Below are 14,912 nucleotides of genomic sequence, written 5' to 3' on the forward strand. Positions count from 1 at the left end.
ATTCATTTCTTGTTAAGAATCGCAATTCAATTCATTCGAGTGTGGCAAAAGCAGTGGTGCAGCGTTTTCCTTTCTTAAGATCTCGCAGCTGCTTGCAAGTATGTCCATCGTTTAAGACGACAGAAAAGTAGCGTCAGCGGTGCGTCAGTGGGAAGTCGGTGAAGTCGCCATTGGAGCCATAAGCCAGTAATTACGACACGCGAATCACTCAAACACCATGCAGCATGTACCACAATGCTCGGCCGAGGGACCGGGTAGCTCAGCCGGTAGAGCGCTAGACTTTCAACCAAAGGGTCCCGGGTTCAAACCCCCGTCCAGGCCAAAATTGATACACTGTCGTAACGGCTAATGTGCTGGCAACGGAAGCACTACAGAAACGAGTGAGGCCATGTCGTGTTCTTACGTCAGATTGCTTGAAAAGTTGCACTTGCCGAGAGACGCTTCTGCGACCGGCAGTCGTGGCCGAGTGGTTAAGGCGTCTGACTAGAAATCAGATTCCCTCTGGGAGCGTAGGTTCGAGTCCTACCGACTGCGTCCTTTTTTGTGTCAAGAGGTGAAGAACATCTCCAACGGAACCGTGAAATGAGCGAATACGTGGGAAACACTGCATTCGAGACGCTTGTGAATTTTACAATTGTCCAGTGAGTGTCGACAAAACACGTAGCTCCTCTGCTGAGACGTACAAACTGCTGCAATTTCACTTTACATCGTGTGTCAGCTTTCTTCGATAGTCTGTTACGACCCTAGCGTAATGAGTTTATAGACAGCAGTCAGACGACGTTTTAATAGTAACAGCTCCACGCAACGACTACCCAACAGTAAAGGACATGAGGCAATGTGTCAGTATGCCTAAAGGGAGGGGTGTTCAGGTAACGTGAGCCCGGATAGCTCAGTCGGTAGAGCATTAGGCTTTTAACCTAAGGGTCCAGGGTTCAAGTCCCTGTTCGGGCGGAAATTTTAATACCTTGGTAGCCGCACGTCTCGTAGCGGTGTAAGCACTACGGAAAAGAATGCTGCTACGCCGTTTCCTGGCACTGCAGTGCTTTAAACAGTAGCAGTTGCATGTGTCGGGAGGATCTTCCGCTACTGGCAGTCGTGGCCGAGTGGTTAAGGCGTCTGACTCGAAATCAGATTCCCTCTGGGAGCGTAGGTTCGAATCCTACCGGCTGCGTGTGATTTTGCGTAAAAACGAGCAGAAATTTTCGCACACATGTGACATGCGTGGGTGAAAGCGGATCCAAACCAGTGACACCATTCTCAACAAGACGGAAATTTATGTTTCAGAATACTGTTTCGCGACGGCCGCTGTCTGTTGCGGCTCTCGGTTTACCTCGCACGGACGCTAGTACTGCAGAAATCAGTCGCAGGCCCACGAACGCGCCCCCGTCATTTTGTCGCGCCGTCGCCGTGTTCGTGAGTACGCAGATGTGCTTCAAAGTGTTGGACAGAGCGAGCATTCATTTCTTGTTAAGAATCGCAATTCAATTCATTCGAGTGTGGCAAAAGCAGTGGTGCAGCGTTTTCCTTTCTTAAGATCTCGCAGCTGCTTGCAAGTATGTCCATCGTTTAAGACGACAGAAAAGTAGCGTCAGCGGGAAGTCGGTGAAGTCGCCATTGGAGCCATAAGCCAGTAATTACGACACGCGAATCACTCAAACACCATGCAGCATGTACCACAATGCTCGGCCGAGGGACCGGGTAGCTCAGCCGGTAGAGCGCTAGACTTTCAACCAAAGGGTCCCGGGTTCAAACCCCCGTCCAGGCCAAAATTGATACACTGTCGTAACGGCTAATGTGCTGGCAACGGAAGCACTACAGAAACGAGTGAGGCCATGTCGTGTTCTTACGTCAGATTGCTTGAAAAGTTGCACTTGCCGAGAGACGCTTCTGCGACCGGCAGTCGTGGCCGAGTGGTTAAGGCGTCTGACTAGAAATCAGATTCCCTCTGGGAGCGTAGGTTCGAGTCCTACCGACTGCGTCCTTTTTTGTGTCAAGAGGTGAAGAACATCTCCAACGGAACCGTGAAATGAGCGAATACGTGGGAAACACTGCATTCGAGACGCTTGTGAATTTTACAATTGTCCAGTGAGTGTCGACAAAACACGTAGCTCCTCTGCTGAGACGTACAAACTGCTGCAATTTCACTTTACATCGTGTGTCAGCTTTCTTCGATAGTCTGTTACGACCCTAGCGTAATGAGTTTATAGACAGCAGTCAGACGACGTTTTAATAGTAACAGCTCCACGCAACGACTACCCAACAGTAAAGGACATGAGGCAATGTGTCAGTATGCCTAAAGGGAGGGGTGTTCAGGTAACGTGAGCCCGGATAGCTCAGTCGGTAGAGCATTAGGCTTTTAACCTAAGGGTCCAGGGTTCAAGTCCCTGTTCGGGCGGAAATTTTAATACCTTGGTAGCCGCACGTCTCGTAGCGGTGTAAGCACTACGGAAAAGAATGCTGCTACGCCGTTTCCTGGCACTGCAGTGCTTTAAACAGTAGCAGTTGCATGTGTCGGGAGGATCTTCCGCTACTGGCAGTCGTGGCCGAGTGGTTAAGGCGTCTGACTCGAAATCAGATTCCCTCTGGGAGCGTAGGTTCGAATCCTACCGGCTGCGTGTGATTTTGCGTAAAAACGAGCAGAAATTTTCGCACACATGTGACATGCGTGGGTGAAAGCGGATCCAAACCAGTGACACCATTCTCAACAAGACGGAAATTTATGTTTCAGAATACTGTTTCGCGACGGCCGCTGTCTGTTGCGGCTCTCGGTTTACCTCGCACGGACGCTAGTACTGCAGAAATCAGTCGCAGGCCCACGAACGCGCCCCCGTCATTTTGTCGCGCCGTCGCCGTGTTCGTGAGTACGCAGATGTGCTTCAAAGTGTTGGACAGAGCGAGCATTCATTTCTTGTTAAGAATCGCAATTCAATTCATTCGAGTGTGGCAAAAGCAGTGGTGCAGCGTTTTCCTTTCTTAAGATCTCGCAGCTGCTTGCAAGTATGTCCATCGTTTAAGACGACAGAAAAGTAGCGTCAGCGGGAAGTCGGTGAAGTCGCCATTGGAGCCATAAGCCAGTAATTACGACACACGAATCACTCAAACACCATGCAGCATGTACCACAATGCTCGGCCGAGGGACCGGGTAGCTCAGCCGGTAGAGCGCTAGACTTTCAACCAAAGGGTCCCGGGTTCAAACCCCCGTCCAGGCCAAAATTGATACACTGTCGTAACGGCTAATGTGCTGGCAACGGAAGCACTACAGAAACGAGTGAGGCCATGTCGTGTTCTTACGTCAGATTGCTTGAAAAGTTGCACTTGCCGAGAGACGCTTCTGCGACCGGCAGTCGTGGCCGAGTGGTTAAGGCGTCTGACTAGAAATCAGATTCCCTCTGGGAGCGTAGGTTCGAGTCCTACCGACTGCGTCCTTTTTTGTGTCAAGAGGTGAAGAACATCTCCAACGGAACCGTGAAATGAGCGAATACGTGGGAAACACTGCATTCGAGACGCTTGTGAATTTTACAATTGTCCAGTGAGTGTCGACAAAACACGTAGCTCCTCTGCTGAGACGTACAAACTGCTGCAATTTCACTTTACATCGTGTGTCAGCTTTCTTCGATAGTCTGTTACGACCCTAGCGTAATGAGTTTATAGACAGCAGTCAGACGACGTTTTAATAGTAACAGCTCCACGCAACGACTACCCAACAGTAAAGGACATGAGGCAATGTGTCAGTATGCCTAAAGGGAGGGGTGTTCAGGTAACGTGAGCCCGGATAGCTCAGTCGGTAGAGCATTAGGCTTTTAACCTAAGGGTCCAGGGTTCAAGTCCCTGTTCGGGCGGAAATTTTAATACCTTGGTAGCCGCACGTCTCGTAGCGGTGTAAGCACTACGGAAAAGAATGCTGCTACGCCGTTTCCTGGCACTGCAGTGCTTTAAACAGTAGCAGTTGCATGTGTCGGGAGGATCTTCCGCTACTGGCAGTCGTGGCCGAGTGGTTAAGGCGTCTGACTCGAAATCAGATTCCCTCTGGGAGCGTAGGTTCGAATCCTACCGGCTGCGTGTGATTTTGCGTAAAAACGAGCAGAAATTTTCGCACACATGTGACATGCGTGGGTGAAAGCGGATCCAAACCAGTGACACCATTCTCAACAAGACGGAAATTTATGTTTCAGAATACTGTTTCGCGACGGCCGCTGTCTGTTGCGGCTCTCGGTTTACCTCGCACGGACGCTAGTACTGCAGAAATCAGTCGCAGGCCCACGAACGCGCCCCCGTCATTTTGTCGCGCCGTCGCCGTGTTCGTGAGTACGCAGATGTGCTTCAAAGTGTTGGACAGAGCGAGCATTCATTTCTTGTTAAGAATCGCAATTCAATTCATTCGAGTGTGGCAAAAGCAGTGGTGCAGCGTTTTCCTTTCTTAAGATCTCGCAGCTGCTTGCAAGTATGTCCATCGTTTAAGACGACAGAAAAGTAGCGTCAGCGGTGCGTCAGTGGGAAGTCGGTGAAGTCGCCATTGGAGCCATAAGCCAGTAATTACGACACGCGAATCACTCAAACACCATGCAGCATGTACCACAATGCTCGGCCGAGGGACCGGGTAGCTCAGCCGGTAGAGCGCTAGACTTTCAACCAAAGGGTCCCGGGTTCAAACCCCCGTCCAGGCCAAAATTGATACACTGTCGTAACGGCTAATGTGCTGGCAACGGAAGCACTACAGAAACGAGTGAGGCCATGTCGTGTTCTTACGTCAGATTGCTTGAAAAGTTGCACTTGCCGAGAGACGCTTCTGCGACCGGCAGTCGTGGCCGAGTGGTTAAGGCGTCTGACTAGAAATCAGATTCCCTCTGGGAGCGTAGGTTCGAGTCCTACCGACTGCGTCCTTTTTTGTGTCAAGAGGTGAAGAACATCTCCAACGGAACCGTGAAATGAGCGAATACGTGGGAAACACTGCATTCGAGACGCTTGTGAATTTTACAATTGTCCAGTGAGTGTCGACAAAACACGTAGCTCCTCTGCTGAGACGTACAAACTGCTGCAATTTCACTTTACATCGTGTGTCAGCTTTCTTCGATAGTCTGTTACGACCCTAGCGTAATGAGTTTATAGACAGCAGTCAGACGACGTTTTAATAGTAACAGCTCCACGCAACGACTACCCAACAGTAAAGGACATGAGGCAATGTGTCAGTATGCCTAAAGGGAGGGGTGTTCAGGTAACGTGAGCCCGGATAGCTCAGTCGGTAGAGCATTAGGCTTTTAACCTAAGGGTCCAGGGTTCAAGTCCCTGTTCGGGCGGAAATTTTAATACCTTGGTAGCCGCACGTCTCGTAGCGGTGTAAGCACTACGGAAAAGAATGCTGCTACGCCGTTTCCTGGCACTGCAGTGCTTTAAACAGTAGCAGTTGCATGTGTCGGGAGGATCTTCCGCTACTGGCAGTCGTGGCCGAGTGGTTAAGGCGTCTGACTCGAAATCAGATTCCCTCTGGGAGCGTAGGTTCGAATCCTACCGGCTGCGTGTGATTTTGCGTAAAAACGAGCAGAAATTTTCGCACACATGTGACATGCGTGGGTGAAAGCGGATCCAAACCAGTGACACCATTCTCAACAAGACGGAAATTTATGTTTCAGAATACTGTTTCGCGACGGCCGCTGTCTGTTGCGGCTCTCGGTTTACCTCGCACGGACGCTAGTACTGCAGAAATCAGTCGCAGGCCCACGAACGCGCCCCCGTCATTTTGTCGCGCCGTCGCCGTGTTCGTGAGTACGCAGATGTGCTTCAAAGTGTTGGACAGAGCGAGCATTCATTTCTTGTTAAGAATCGCAATTCAATTCATTCGAGTGTGGCAAAAGCAGTGGTGCAGCGTTTTCCTTTCTTAAGATCTCGCAGCTGCTTGCAAGTATGTCCATCGTTTAAGACGACAGAAAAGTAGCGTCAGCGGGAAGTCGGTGAAGTCGCCATTGGAGCCATAAGCCAGTAATTACGACACGCGAATCACTCAAACACCATGCAGCATGTACCACAATGCTCGGCCGAGGGACCGGGTAGCTCAGCCGGTAGAGCGCTAGACTTTCAACCAAAGGGTCCCGGGTTCAAACCCCCGTCCAGGCCAAAATTGATACACTGTCGTAACGGCTAATGTGCTGGCAACGGAAGCACTACAGAAACGAGTGAGGCCATGTCGTGTTCTTACGTCAGATTGCTTGAAAAGTTGCACTTGCCGAGAGACGCTTCTGCGACCGGCAGTCGTGGCCGAGTGGTTAAGGCGTCTGACTAGAAATCAGATTCCCTCTGGGAGCGTAGGTTCGAGTCCTACCGACTGCGTCCTTTTTTGTGTCAAGAGGTGAAGAACATCTCCAACGGAACCGTGAAATGAGCGAATACGTGGGAAACACTGCATTCGAGACGCTTGTGAATTTTACAATTGTCCAGTGAGTGTCGACAAAACACGTAGCTCCTCTGCTGAGACGTACAAACTGCTGCAATTTCACTTTACATCGTGTGTCAGCTTTCTTCGATAGTCTGTTACGACCCTAGCGTAATGAGTTTATAGACAGCAGTCAGACGACGTTTTAATAGTAACAGCTCCACGCAACGACTACCCAACAGTAAAGGACATGAGGCAATGTGTCAGTATGCCTAAAGGGAGGGGTGTTCAGGTAACGTGAGCCCGGATAGCTCAGTCGGTAGAGCATTAGGCTTTTAACCTAAGGGTCCAGGGTTCAAGTCCCTGTTCGGGCGGAAATTTTAATACCTTGGTAGCCGCACGTCTCGTAGCGGTGTAAGCACTACGGAAAAGAATGCTGCTACGCCGTTTCCTGGCACTGCAGTGCTTTAAACAGTAGCAGTTGCATGTGTCGGGAGGATCTTCCGCTACTGGCAGTCGTGGCCGAGTGGTTAAGGCGTCTGACTCGAAATCAGATTCCCTCTGGGAGCGTAGGTTCGAATCCTACCGGCTGCGTGTGATTTTGCGTAAAAACGAGCAGAAATTTTCGCACACATGTGACATGCGTGGGTGAAAGCGGATCCAAACCAGTGACACCATTCTCAACAAGACGGAAATTTATGTTTCAGAATACTGTTTCGCGACGGCCGCTGTCTGTTGCGGCTCTCGGTTTACCTCGCACGGACGCTAGTACTGCAGAAATCAGTCGCAGGCCCACGAACGCGCCCCCGTCATTTTGTCGCGCCGTCGCCGTGTTCGTGAGTACGCAGATGTGCTTCAAAGTGTTGGACAGAGCGAGCATTCATTTCTTGTTAAGAATCGCAATTCAATTCATTCGAGTGTGGCAAAAGCAGTGGTGCAGCGTTTTCCTTTCTTAAGATCTCGCAGCTGCTTGCAAGTATGTCCATCGTTTAAGACGACAGAAAAGTAGCGTCAGCGGTGCGTCAGTGGGAAGTCGGTGAAGTCGCCATTGGAGCCATAAGCCAGTAATTACGACACGCGAATCACTCAAACACCATGCAGCATGTACCACAATGCTCGGCCGAGGGACCGGGTAGCTCAGCCGGTAGAGCGCTAGACTTTCAACCAAAGGGTCCCGGGTTCAAACCCCCGTCCAGGCCAAAATTGATACACTGTCGTAACGGCTAATGTGCTGGCAACGGAAGCACTACAGAAACGAGTGAGGCCATGTCGTGTTCTTACGTCAGATTGCTTGAAAAGTTGCACTTGCCGAGAGACGCTTCTGCGACCGGCAGTCGTGGCCGAGTGGTTAAGGCGTCTGACTAGAAATCAGATTCCCTCTGGGAGCGTAGGTTCGAGTCCTACCGACTGCGTCCTTTTTTGTGTCAAGAGGTGAAGAACATCTCCAACGGAACCGTGAAATGAGCGAATACGTGGGAAACACTGCATTCGAGACGCTTGTGAATTTTACAATTGTCCAGTGAGTGTCGACAAAACACGTAGCTCCTCTGCTGAGACGTACAAACTGCTGCAATTTCACTTTACATCGTGTGTCAGCTTTCTTCGATAGTCTGTTACGACCCTAGCGTAATGAGTTTATAGACAGCAGTCAGACGACGTTTTAATAGTAACAGCTCCACGCAACGACTACCCAACAGTAAAGGACATGAGGCAATGTGTCAGTATGCCTAAAGGGAGGGGTGTTCAGGTAACGTGAGCCCGGATAGCTCAGTCGGTAGAGCATTAGGCTTTTAACCTAAGGGTCCAGGGTTCAAGTCCCTGTTCGGGCGGAAATTTTAATACCTTGGTAGCCGCACGTCTCGTAGCGGTGTAAGCACTACGGAAAAGAATGCTGCTACGCCGTTTCCTGGCACTGCAGTGCTTTAAACAGTAGCAGTTGCATGTGTCGGGAGGATCTTCCGCTACTGGCAGTCGTGGCCGAGTGGTTAAGGCGTCTGACTCGAAATCAGATTCCCTCTGGGAGCGTAGGTTCGAATCCTACCGGCTGCGTGTGATTTTGCGTAAAAACGAGCAGAAATTTTCGCACACATGTGACATGCGTGGGTGAAAGCGGATCCAAACCAGTGACACCATTCTCAACAAGACGGAAATTTATGTTTCAGAATACTGTTTCGCGACGGCCGCTGTCTGTTGCGGCTCTCGGTTTACCTCGCACGGACGCTAGTACTGCAGAAATCAGTCGCAGGCCCACGAACGCGCCCCCGTCATTTTGTCGCGCCGTCGCCGTGTTCGTGAGTACGCAGATGTGCTTCAAAGTGTTGGACAGAGCGAGCATTCATTTCTTGTTAAGAATCGCAATTCAATTCATTCGAGTGTGGCAAAAGCAGTGGTGCAGCGTTTTCCTTTCTTAAGATCTCGCAGCTGCTTGCAAGTATGTCCATCGTTTAAGACGACAGAAAAGTAGCGTCAGTCAGTGGGAAGTCGGTGAAGTCGCCATTGGAGCCATAAGCCAGTAATTACGACACGCGAATCACTCAAACACCATGCAGCATGTACCACAATGCTCGGCCGAGGGACCGGGTAGCTCAGCCGGTAGAGCGCTAGACTTTCAACCAAAGGGTCCCGGGTTCAAACCCCCGTCCAGGCCAAAATTGATACACTGTCGTAACGGCTAATGTGCTGGCAACGGAAGCACTACAGAAACGAGTGAGGCCATGTCGTGTTCTTACGTCAGATTGCTTGAAAAGTTGCACTTGCCGAGAGACGCTTCTGCGACCGGCAGTCGTGGCCGAGTGGTTAAGGCGTCTGACTAGAAATCAGATTCCCTCTGGGAGCGTAGGTTCGAGTCCTACCGACTGCGTCCTTTGTTGTGTCAAGAGGTGAAGAACATCTCCAACGGAACCGTGAAATGAGCGAATACGTGGGAAACACTGCATTCGAGACGCTTGTGAATTTTACAATTGTCCAGTGAGTGTCGACAAAACACGTAGCTCCTCTGCTGAGACGTACAAACTGCTGCAATTTCACTTTACATCGTGTGTCAGCTTTCTTCGATAGTCTGTTACGACCCTAGCGTAATGAGTTTATAGACAGCAGTCAGACGACGTTTTAATAGTAACAGCTCCACGCAACGACTACCCAACAGTAAAGGACATGAGGCAATGTGTCAGTATGCCTAAAGGGAGGGGTGTTCAGGTAACGTGAGCCCGGATAGCTCAGTCGGTAGAGCATTAGGCTTTTAACCTAAGGGTCCAGGGTTCAAGTCCCTGTTCGGGCGGAAATTTTAATACCTTGGTAGCCGCACGTCTCGTAGCGGTGTAAGCACTACGGAAAAGAATGCTGCTACGCCGTTTCCTGGCACTGCAGTGCTTTAAACAGTAGCAGTTGCATGTGTCGGGAGGATCTTCCGCTACTGGCAGTCGTGGCCGAGTGGTTAAGGCGTCTGACTCGAAATCAGATTCCCTCTGGGAGCGTAGGTTCGAATCCTACCGGCTGCGTGTGATTTTGCGTAAAAACGAGCAGAAATTTTCGCACACATGTGACATGCGTGGGTGAAAGCGGATCCAAACCAGTGACACCATTCTCAACAAGACGGAAATTTATGTTTCAGAATACTGTTTCGCGACGGCCGCTGTCTGTTGCGGCTCTCGGTTTACCTCGCACGGACGCTAGTACTGCAGAAATCAGTCGCAGGCCCACGAACGCGCCCCCGTCATTTTGTCGCGCCGTCGCCGTGTTCGTGAGTACGCAGATGTGCTTCAAAGTGTTGGACAGAGCGAGCATTCATTTCTTGTTAAGAATCGCAATTCAATTCATTCGAGTGTGGCAAAAGCAGTGGTGCAGCGTTTTCCTTTCTTAAGATCTCGCAGCTGCTTGCAAGTATGTCCATCGTTTAAGACGACAGAAAAGTAGCGTCAGCGGTGCGTCAGTGGGAAGTCGGTGAAGTCGCCATTGGAGCCATAAGCCAGTAATTACGACACGCGAATCACTCAAACACCATGCAGCATGTACCACAATGCTCGGCCGAGGGACCGGGTAGCTCAGCCGGTAGAGCGCTAGACTTTCAACCAAAGGGTCCCGGGTTCAAACCCCCGTCCAGGCCAAAATTGATACACTGTCGTAACGGCTAATGTGCTGGCAACGGAAGCACTACAGAAACGAGTGAGGCCATGTCGTGTTCTTACGTCAGATTGCTTGAAAAGTTGCACTTGCCGAGAGACGCTTCTGCGACCGGCAGTCGTGGCCGAGTGGTTAAGGCGTCTGACTAGAAATCAGATTCCCTCTGGGAGCGTAGGTTCGAGTCCTACCGACTGCGTCCTTTGTTGTGTCAAGAGGTGAAGAACATCTCCAACGGAACCGTGAAATGAGCGAATACGTGGGAAACACTGCATTCGAGACGCTTGTGAATTTTACAATTGTCCAGTGAGTGTCGACAAAACACGTAGCTCCTCTGCTGAGACGTACAAACTGCTGCAATTTCACTTTACATCGTGTGTCAGCTTTCTTCGATAGTCTGTTACGACCCTAGCGTAATGAGTTTATAGACAGCAGTCAGACGACGTTTTAATAGTAACAGCTCCACGCAACGACTACCCAACAGTAAAGGACATGAGGCAATGTGTCAGTATGCCTAAAGGGAGGGGTGTTCAGGTAACGTGAGCCCGGATAGCTCAGTCGGTAGAGCATTAGGCTTTTAACCTAAGGGTCCAGGGTTCAAGTCCCTGTTCGGGCGGAAATTTTAATACCTTGGTAGCCGCACGTCTCGTAGCGGTGTAAGCACTACGGAAAAGAATGCTGCTACGCCGTTTCCTGGCACTGCAGTGCTTTAAACAGTAGCAGTTGCATGTGTCGGGAGGATCTTCCGCTACTGGCAGTCGTGGCCGAGTGGTTAAGGCGTCTGACTCGAAATCAGATTCCCTCTGGGAGCGTAGGTTCGAATCCTACCGGCTGCGTGTGATTTTGCGTAAAAACGAGCAGAAATTTTCGCACACATGTGACATGCGTGGGTGAAAGCGGATCCAAACCAGTGACACCATTCTCAACAAGACGGAAATTTATGTTTCAGAATACTGTTTCGCGACGGCCGCTGTCTGTTGCGGCTCTCGGTTTACCTCGCACGGACGCTAGTACTGCAGAAATCAGTCGCAGGCCCACGAACGCGCCCCCGTCATTTTGTCGCGCCGTCGCCGTGTTCGTGAGTACGCAGATGTGCTTCAAAGTGTTGGACAGAGCGAGCATTCATTTCTTGTTAAGAATCGCAATTCAATTCATTCGAGTGTGGCAAAAGCAGTGGTGCAGCGTTTTCCTTTCTTAAGATCTCGCAGCTGCTTGCAAGTATGTCCATCGTTTAAGACGACAGAAAAGTAGCGTCAGCGGTGCGTCAGTGGGAAGTCGGTGAAGTCGCCATTGGAGCCATAAGCCAGTAATTACGACACGCGAATCACTCAAACACCATGCAGCATGTACCACAATGCTCGGCCGAGGGACCGGGTAGCTCAGCCGGTAGAGCGCTAGACTTTCAACCAAAGGGTCCCGGGTTCAAACCCCCGTCCAGGCCAAAATTGATACACTGTCGTAACGGCTAATGTGCTGGCAACGGAAGCACTACAGAAACGAGTGAGGCCATGTCGTGTTCTTACGTCAGATTGCTTGAAAAGTTGCACTTGCCGAGAGACGCTTCTGCGACCGGCAGTCGTGGCCGAGTGGTTAAGGCGTCTGACTAGAAATCAGATTCCCTCTGGGAGCGTAGGTTCGAGTCCTACCGACTGCGTCCTTTGTTGTGTCAAGAGGTGAAGAACATCTCCAACGGAACCGTGAAATGAGCGAATACGTGGGAAACACTGCATTCGAGACGCTTGTGAATTTTACAATTGTCCAGTGAGTGTCGACAAAACACGTAGCTCCTCTGCTGAGACGTACAAACTGCTGCAATTTCACTTTACATCGTGTGTCAGCTTTCTTCGATAGTCTGTTACGACCCTAGCGTAATGAGTTTATAGACAGCAGTCAGACGACGTTTTAATAGTAACAGCTCCACGCAACGACTACCCAACAGTAAAGGACATGAGGCAATGTGTCAGTATGCCTAAAGGGAGGGGTGTTCAGGTAACGTGAGCCCGGATAGCTCAGTCGGTAGAGCATTAGGCTTTTAACCTAAGGGTCCAGGGTTCAAGTCCCTGTTCGGGCGGAAATTTTAATACCTTGGTAGCCGCACGTCTCGTAGCGGTGTAAGCACTACGGAAAAGAATGCTGCTACGCCGTTTCCTGGCACTGCAGTGCTTTAAACAGTAGCAGTTGCATGTGTCGGGAGGATCTTCCGCTACTGGCAGTCGTGGCCGAGTGGTTAAGGCGTCTGACTCGAAATCAGATTCCCTCTGGGAGCGTAGGTTCGAATCCTACCGGCTGCGTGTGATTTTGCGTAAAAACGAGCAGAAATTTTCGCACACATGTGACATGCGTGGGTGAAAGCGGATCCAAACCAGTGACACCATTCTCAACAAGACGGAAATTTATGTTTCAGAATACTGTTTCGCGACGGCCGCTGTCTGTTGCGGCTCTCGGTTTACCTCGCACGGACGCTAGTACTGCAGAAATCAGTCGCAGGCCCACGAACGCGCCCCCGTCATTTTGTCGCGCCGTCGCCGTGTTCGTGAGTACGCAGATGTGCTTCAAAGTGTTGGACAGAGCGAGCATTCATTTCTTGTTAAGAATCGCAATTCAATTCATTCGAGTGTGGCAAAAGCAGTGGTGCAGCGTTTTCCTTTCTTAAGATCTCGCAGCTGCTTGCAAGTATGTCCATCGTTTAAGACGACAGAAAAGTAGCGTCAGCGGTGCGTCAGTGGGAAGTCGGTGAAGTCGCCATTGGAGCCATAAGCCAGTAATTACGACACGCGAATCACTCAAACACCATGCAGCATGTACCACAATGCTCGGCCGAGGGACCGGGTAGCTCAGCCGGTAGAGCGCTAGACTTTCAACCAAAGGGTCCCGGGTTCAAACCCCCGTCCAGGCCAAAATTGATACACTGTCGTAACGGCTAATGTGCTGGCAACGGAAGCACTACAGAAACGAGTGAGGCCATGTCGTGTTCTTACGTCAGATTGCTTGAAAAGTTGCACTTGCCGAGAGACGCTTCTGCGACCGGCAGTCGTGGCCGAGTGGTTAAGGCGTCTGACTAGAAATCAGATTCCCTCTGGGAGCGTAGGTTCGAGTCCTACCGACTGCGTCCTTTTTTGTGTCAAGAGGTGAAGAACATCTCCAACGGAACCGTGAAATGAGCGAATACGTGGGAAACACTGCATTCGAGACGCTTGTGAATTTTACAATTGTCCAGTGAGTGTCGACAAAACACGTAGCTCCTCTGCTGAGACGTACAAACTGCTGCAATTTCACTTTACATCGTGTGTCAGCTTTCTTCGATAGTCTGTTACGACCCTAGCGTAATGAGTTTATAGACAGCAGTCAGACGACGTTTTAATAGTAACAGCTCCACGCAACGACTACCCAACAGTAAAGGACATGAGGCAATGTGTCAGTATGCCTAAAGGGAGGGGTGTTCAGGTAACGTGAGCCCGGATAGCTCAGTCGGTAGAGCATTAGGCTTTTAACCTAAGGGTCCAGGGTTCAAGTCCCTGTTCGGGCGGAAATTTTAATACCTTGGTAGCCGCACGTCTCGTAGCGGTGTAAGCACTACGGAAAAGAATGCTGCTACGCCGTTTCCTGGCACTGCAGTGCTTTAAACAGTAGCAGTTGCATGTGTCGGGAGGATCTTCCGCTACTGGCAGTCGTGGCCGAGTGGTTAAGGCGTCTGACTCGAAATCAGATTCCCTCTGGGAGCGTAGGTTCGAATCCTACCGGCTGCGTGTGATTTTGCGTAAAAACGAGCAGAAATTTTCGCACACATGTGACATGCGTGGGTGAAAGCGGATCCAAACCAGTGACACCATTCTCAACAAGACGGAAATTTATGTTTCAGAATACTGTTTCGCGACGGCCGCTGTCTGTTGCGGCTCTCGGTTTACCTCGCACGGACGCTAGTACTGCAGAAATCAGTCGCAGGCCCACGAACGCGCCCCCGTCATTTTGTCGCGCCGTCGCCGTGTTCGTGAGTACGCAGATGTGCTTCAAAGTGTTGGACAGAGCGAGCATTCATTTCTTGTTAAGAATCGCAATTCAATTCATTCGAGTGTGGCAAAAGCAGTGGTGCAGCGTTTTCCTTTCTTAAGATCTCGCAGCTGCTTGCAAGTATGTCCATCGTTTAAGACGACAGAAAAGTAGCGTCAGCGGGAAGTCGGTGAAGTCGCCATTGGAGCCATAAGCCAGTAATTACGACACGCGAATCACTCAAACACCATGCAGCATGTACCACAATGCTCGGCCGAGGGACCGGGTAGCTCAGCCGGTAGAGCGCTAGACTTTCAACCAAAGGGTCCCGGGTTCAAACCCCCGTCCAGGCCAAAATTGATACACTGTCGTAACGGCTAATGTGCTGGCAACGGAAGCACTACAGAAACGAGTGAGGCCATGTCGTGTTCTTACGTCAGATTGC

At 50.6% G+C, this 14,912-nt stretch overlaps 30 non-coding genes across 30 annotated transcripts; all 30 read left to right on the top strand.

Moving 5' to 3' along the window:
- The first annotated feature begins 452 nt into the window (after positions 1–452).
- Positions 453–534, top strand: Trnas-aga (transfer RNA serine (anticodon AGA)). The gene has a single exon. It is a non-coding gene; the product is annotated as a tRNA-Ser (tRNA).
- A 344-nt stretch (positions 535–878) lies between these two features.
- Trnak-uuu (transfer RNA lysine (anticodon UUU)) lies at positions 879–951 on the top strand. Its single transcript has one exon. It is a non-coding gene; the product is annotated as a tRNA-Lys (tRNA).
- A 138-nt stretch (positions 952–1,089) lies between these two features.
- Positions 1,090–1,171, top strand: Trnas-cga (transfer RNA serine (anticodon CGA)). The gene has a single exon. It is a non-coding gene; the product is annotated as a tRNA-Ser (tRNA).
- A 725-nt stretch (positions 1,172–1,896) lies between these two features.
- On the top strand, positions 1,897–1,978 carry Trnas-aga (transfer RNA serine (anticodon AGA)). The gene has a single exon. It is a non-coding gene; the product is annotated as a tRNA-Ser (tRNA).
- Positions 1,979–2,322: 344 nt separating this feature from the next.
- Trnak-uuu (transfer RNA lysine (anticodon UUU)) lies at positions 2,323–2,395 on the top strand. Its single transcript has one exon. It is a non-coding gene; the product is annotated as a tRNA-Lys (tRNA).
- A 138-nt stretch (positions 2,396–2,533) lies between these two features.
- Positions 2,534–2,615, top strand: Trnas-cga (transfer RNA serine (anticodon CGA)). Its single transcript has one exon. It is a non-coding gene; the product is annotated as a tRNA-Ser (tRNA).
- Positions 2,616–3,340: 725 nt separating this feature from the next.
- Positions 3,341–3,422, top strand: Trnas-aga (transfer RNA serine (anticodon AGA)). Its single transcript has one exon. It is a non-coding gene; the product is annotated as a tRNA-Ser (tRNA).
- A 344-nt stretch (positions 3,423–3,766) lies between these two features.
- On the top strand, positions 3,767–3,839 carry Trnak-uuu (transfer RNA lysine (anticodon UUU)). Its single transcript has one exon. It is a non-coding gene; the product is annotated as a tRNA-Lys (tRNA).
- Positions 3,840–3,977: 138 nt separating this feature from the next.
- Trnas-cga (transfer RNA serine (anticodon CGA)) lies at positions 3,978–4,059 on the top strand. The gene has a single exon. It is a non-coding gene; the product is annotated as a tRNA-Ser (tRNA).
- Positions 4,060–4,795: 736 nt separating this feature from the next.
- Positions 4,796–4,877, top strand: Trnas-aga (transfer RNA serine (anticodon AGA)). The gene has a single exon. It is a non-coding gene; the product is annotated as a tRNA-Ser (tRNA).
- A 344-nt stretch (positions 4,878–5,221) lies between these two features.
- Trnak-uuu (transfer RNA lysine (anticodon UUU)) lies at positions 5,222–5,294 on the top strand. Its single transcript has one exon. It is a non-coding gene; the product is annotated as a tRNA-Lys (tRNA).
- Positions 5,295–5,432: 138 nt separating this feature from the next.
- Trnas-cga (transfer RNA serine (anticodon CGA)) lies at positions 5,433–5,514 on the top strand. The gene has a single exon. It is a non-coding gene; the product is annotated as a tRNA-Ser (tRNA).
- Positions 5,515–6,239: 725 nt separating this feature from the next.
- Positions 6,240–6,321, top strand: Trnas-aga (transfer RNA serine (anticodon AGA)). Its single transcript has one exon. It is a non-coding gene; the product is annotated as a tRNA-Ser (tRNA).
- A 344-nt stretch (positions 6,322–6,665) lies between these two features.
- Trnak-uuu (transfer RNA lysine (anticodon UUU)) lies at positions 6,666–6,738 on the top strand. The gene has a single exon. It is a non-coding gene; the product is annotated as a tRNA-Lys (tRNA).
- Positions 6,739–6,876: 138 nt separating this feature from the next.
- Trnas-cga (transfer RNA serine (anticodon CGA)) lies at positions 6,877–6,958 on the top strand. Its single transcript has one exon. It is a non-coding gene; the product is annotated as a tRNA-Ser (tRNA).
- Positions 6,959–7,694: 736 nt separating this feature from the next.
- Positions 7,695–7,776, top strand: Trnas-aga (transfer RNA serine (anticodon AGA)). The gene has a single exon. It is a non-coding gene; the product is annotated as a tRNA-Ser (tRNA).
- Positions 7,777–8,120: 344 nt separating this feature from the next.
- Trnak-uuu (transfer RNA lysine (anticodon UUU)) lies at positions 8,121–8,193 on the top strand. The gene has a single exon. It is a non-coding gene; the product is annotated as a tRNA-Lys (tRNA).
- Positions 8,194–8,331: 138 nt separating this feature from the next.
- Positions 8,332–8,413, top strand: Trnas-cga (transfer RNA serine (anticodon CGA)). The gene has a single exon. It is a non-coding gene; the product is annotated as a tRNA-Ser (tRNA).
- A 729-nt stretch (positions 8,414–9,142) lies between these two features.
- Positions 9,143–9,224, top strand: Trnas-aga (transfer RNA serine (anticodon AGA)). Its single transcript has one exon. It is a non-coding gene; the product is annotated as a tRNA-Ser (tRNA).
- A 344-nt stretch (positions 9,225–9,568) lies between these two features.
- Positions 9,569–9,641, top strand: Trnak-uuu (transfer RNA lysine (anticodon UUU)). The gene has a single exon. It is a non-coding gene; the product is annotated as a tRNA-Lys (tRNA).
- A 138-nt stretch (positions 9,642–9,779) lies between these two features.
- Trnas-cga (transfer RNA serine (anticodon CGA)) lies at positions 9,780–9,861 on the top strand. Its single transcript has one exon. It is a non-coding gene; the product is annotated as a tRNA-Ser (tRNA).
- A 736-nt stretch (positions 9,862–10,597) lies between these two features.
- On the top strand, positions 10,598–10,679 carry Trnas-aga (transfer RNA serine (anticodon AGA)). Its single transcript has one exon. It is a non-coding gene; the product is annotated as a tRNA-Ser (tRNA).
- A 344-nt stretch (positions 10,680–11,023) lies between these two features.
- Trnak-uuu (transfer RNA lysine (anticodon UUU)) lies at positions 11,024–11,096 on the top strand. The gene has a single exon. It is a non-coding gene; the product is annotated as a tRNA-Lys (tRNA).
- Positions 11,097–11,234: 138 nt separating this feature from the next.
- On the top strand, positions 11,235–11,316 carry Trnas-cga (transfer RNA serine (anticodon CGA)). The gene has a single exon. It is a non-coding gene; the product is annotated as a tRNA-Ser (tRNA).
- A 736-nt stretch (positions 11,317–12,052) lies between these two features.
- Trnas-aga (transfer RNA serine (anticodon AGA)) lies at positions 12,053–12,134 on the top strand. The gene has a single exon. It is a non-coding gene; the product is annotated as a tRNA-Ser (tRNA).
- A 344-nt stretch (positions 12,135–12,478) lies between these two features.
- Trnak-uuu (transfer RNA lysine (anticodon UUU)) lies at positions 12,479–12,551 on the top strand. The gene has a single exon. It is a non-coding gene; the product is annotated as a tRNA-Lys (tRNA).
- Positions 12,552–12,689: 138 nt separating this feature from the next.
- Positions 12,690–12,771, top strand: Trnas-cga (transfer RNA serine (anticodon CGA)). Its single transcript has one exon. It is a non-coding gene; the product is annotated as a tRNA-Ser (tRNA).
- Positions 12,772–13,507: 736 nt separating this feature from the next.
- On the top strand, positions 13,508–13,589 carry Trnas-aga (transfer RNA serine (anticodon AGA)). Its single transcript has one exon. It is a non-coding gene; the product is annotated as a tRNA-Ser (tRNA).
- Positions 13,590–13,933: 344 nt separating this feature from the next.
- On the top strand, positions 13,934–14,006 carry Trnak-uuu (transfer RNA lysine (anticodon UUU)). Its single transcript has one exon. It is a non-coding gene; the product is annotated as a tRNA-Lys (tRNA).
- Positions 14,007–14,144: 138 nt separating this feature from the next.
- On the top strand, positions 14,145–14,226 carry Trnas-cga (transfer RNA serine (anticodon CGA)). The gene has a single exon. It is a non-coding gene; the product is annotated as a tRNA-Ser (tRNA).
- Positions 14,227–14,912: the final 686 nt, after the last annotated feature.

This window comes from Schistocerca nitens, chromosome 4 (assembly GCF_023898315.1).
Source record: "Schistocerca nitens isolate TAMUIC-IGC-003100 chromosome 4, iqSchNite1.1, whole genome shotgun sequence".
NCBI classification, from domain to species: Eukaryota; Metazoa; Arthropoda; class Insecta; order Orthoptera; family Acrididae; genus Schistocerca; species Schistocerca nitens.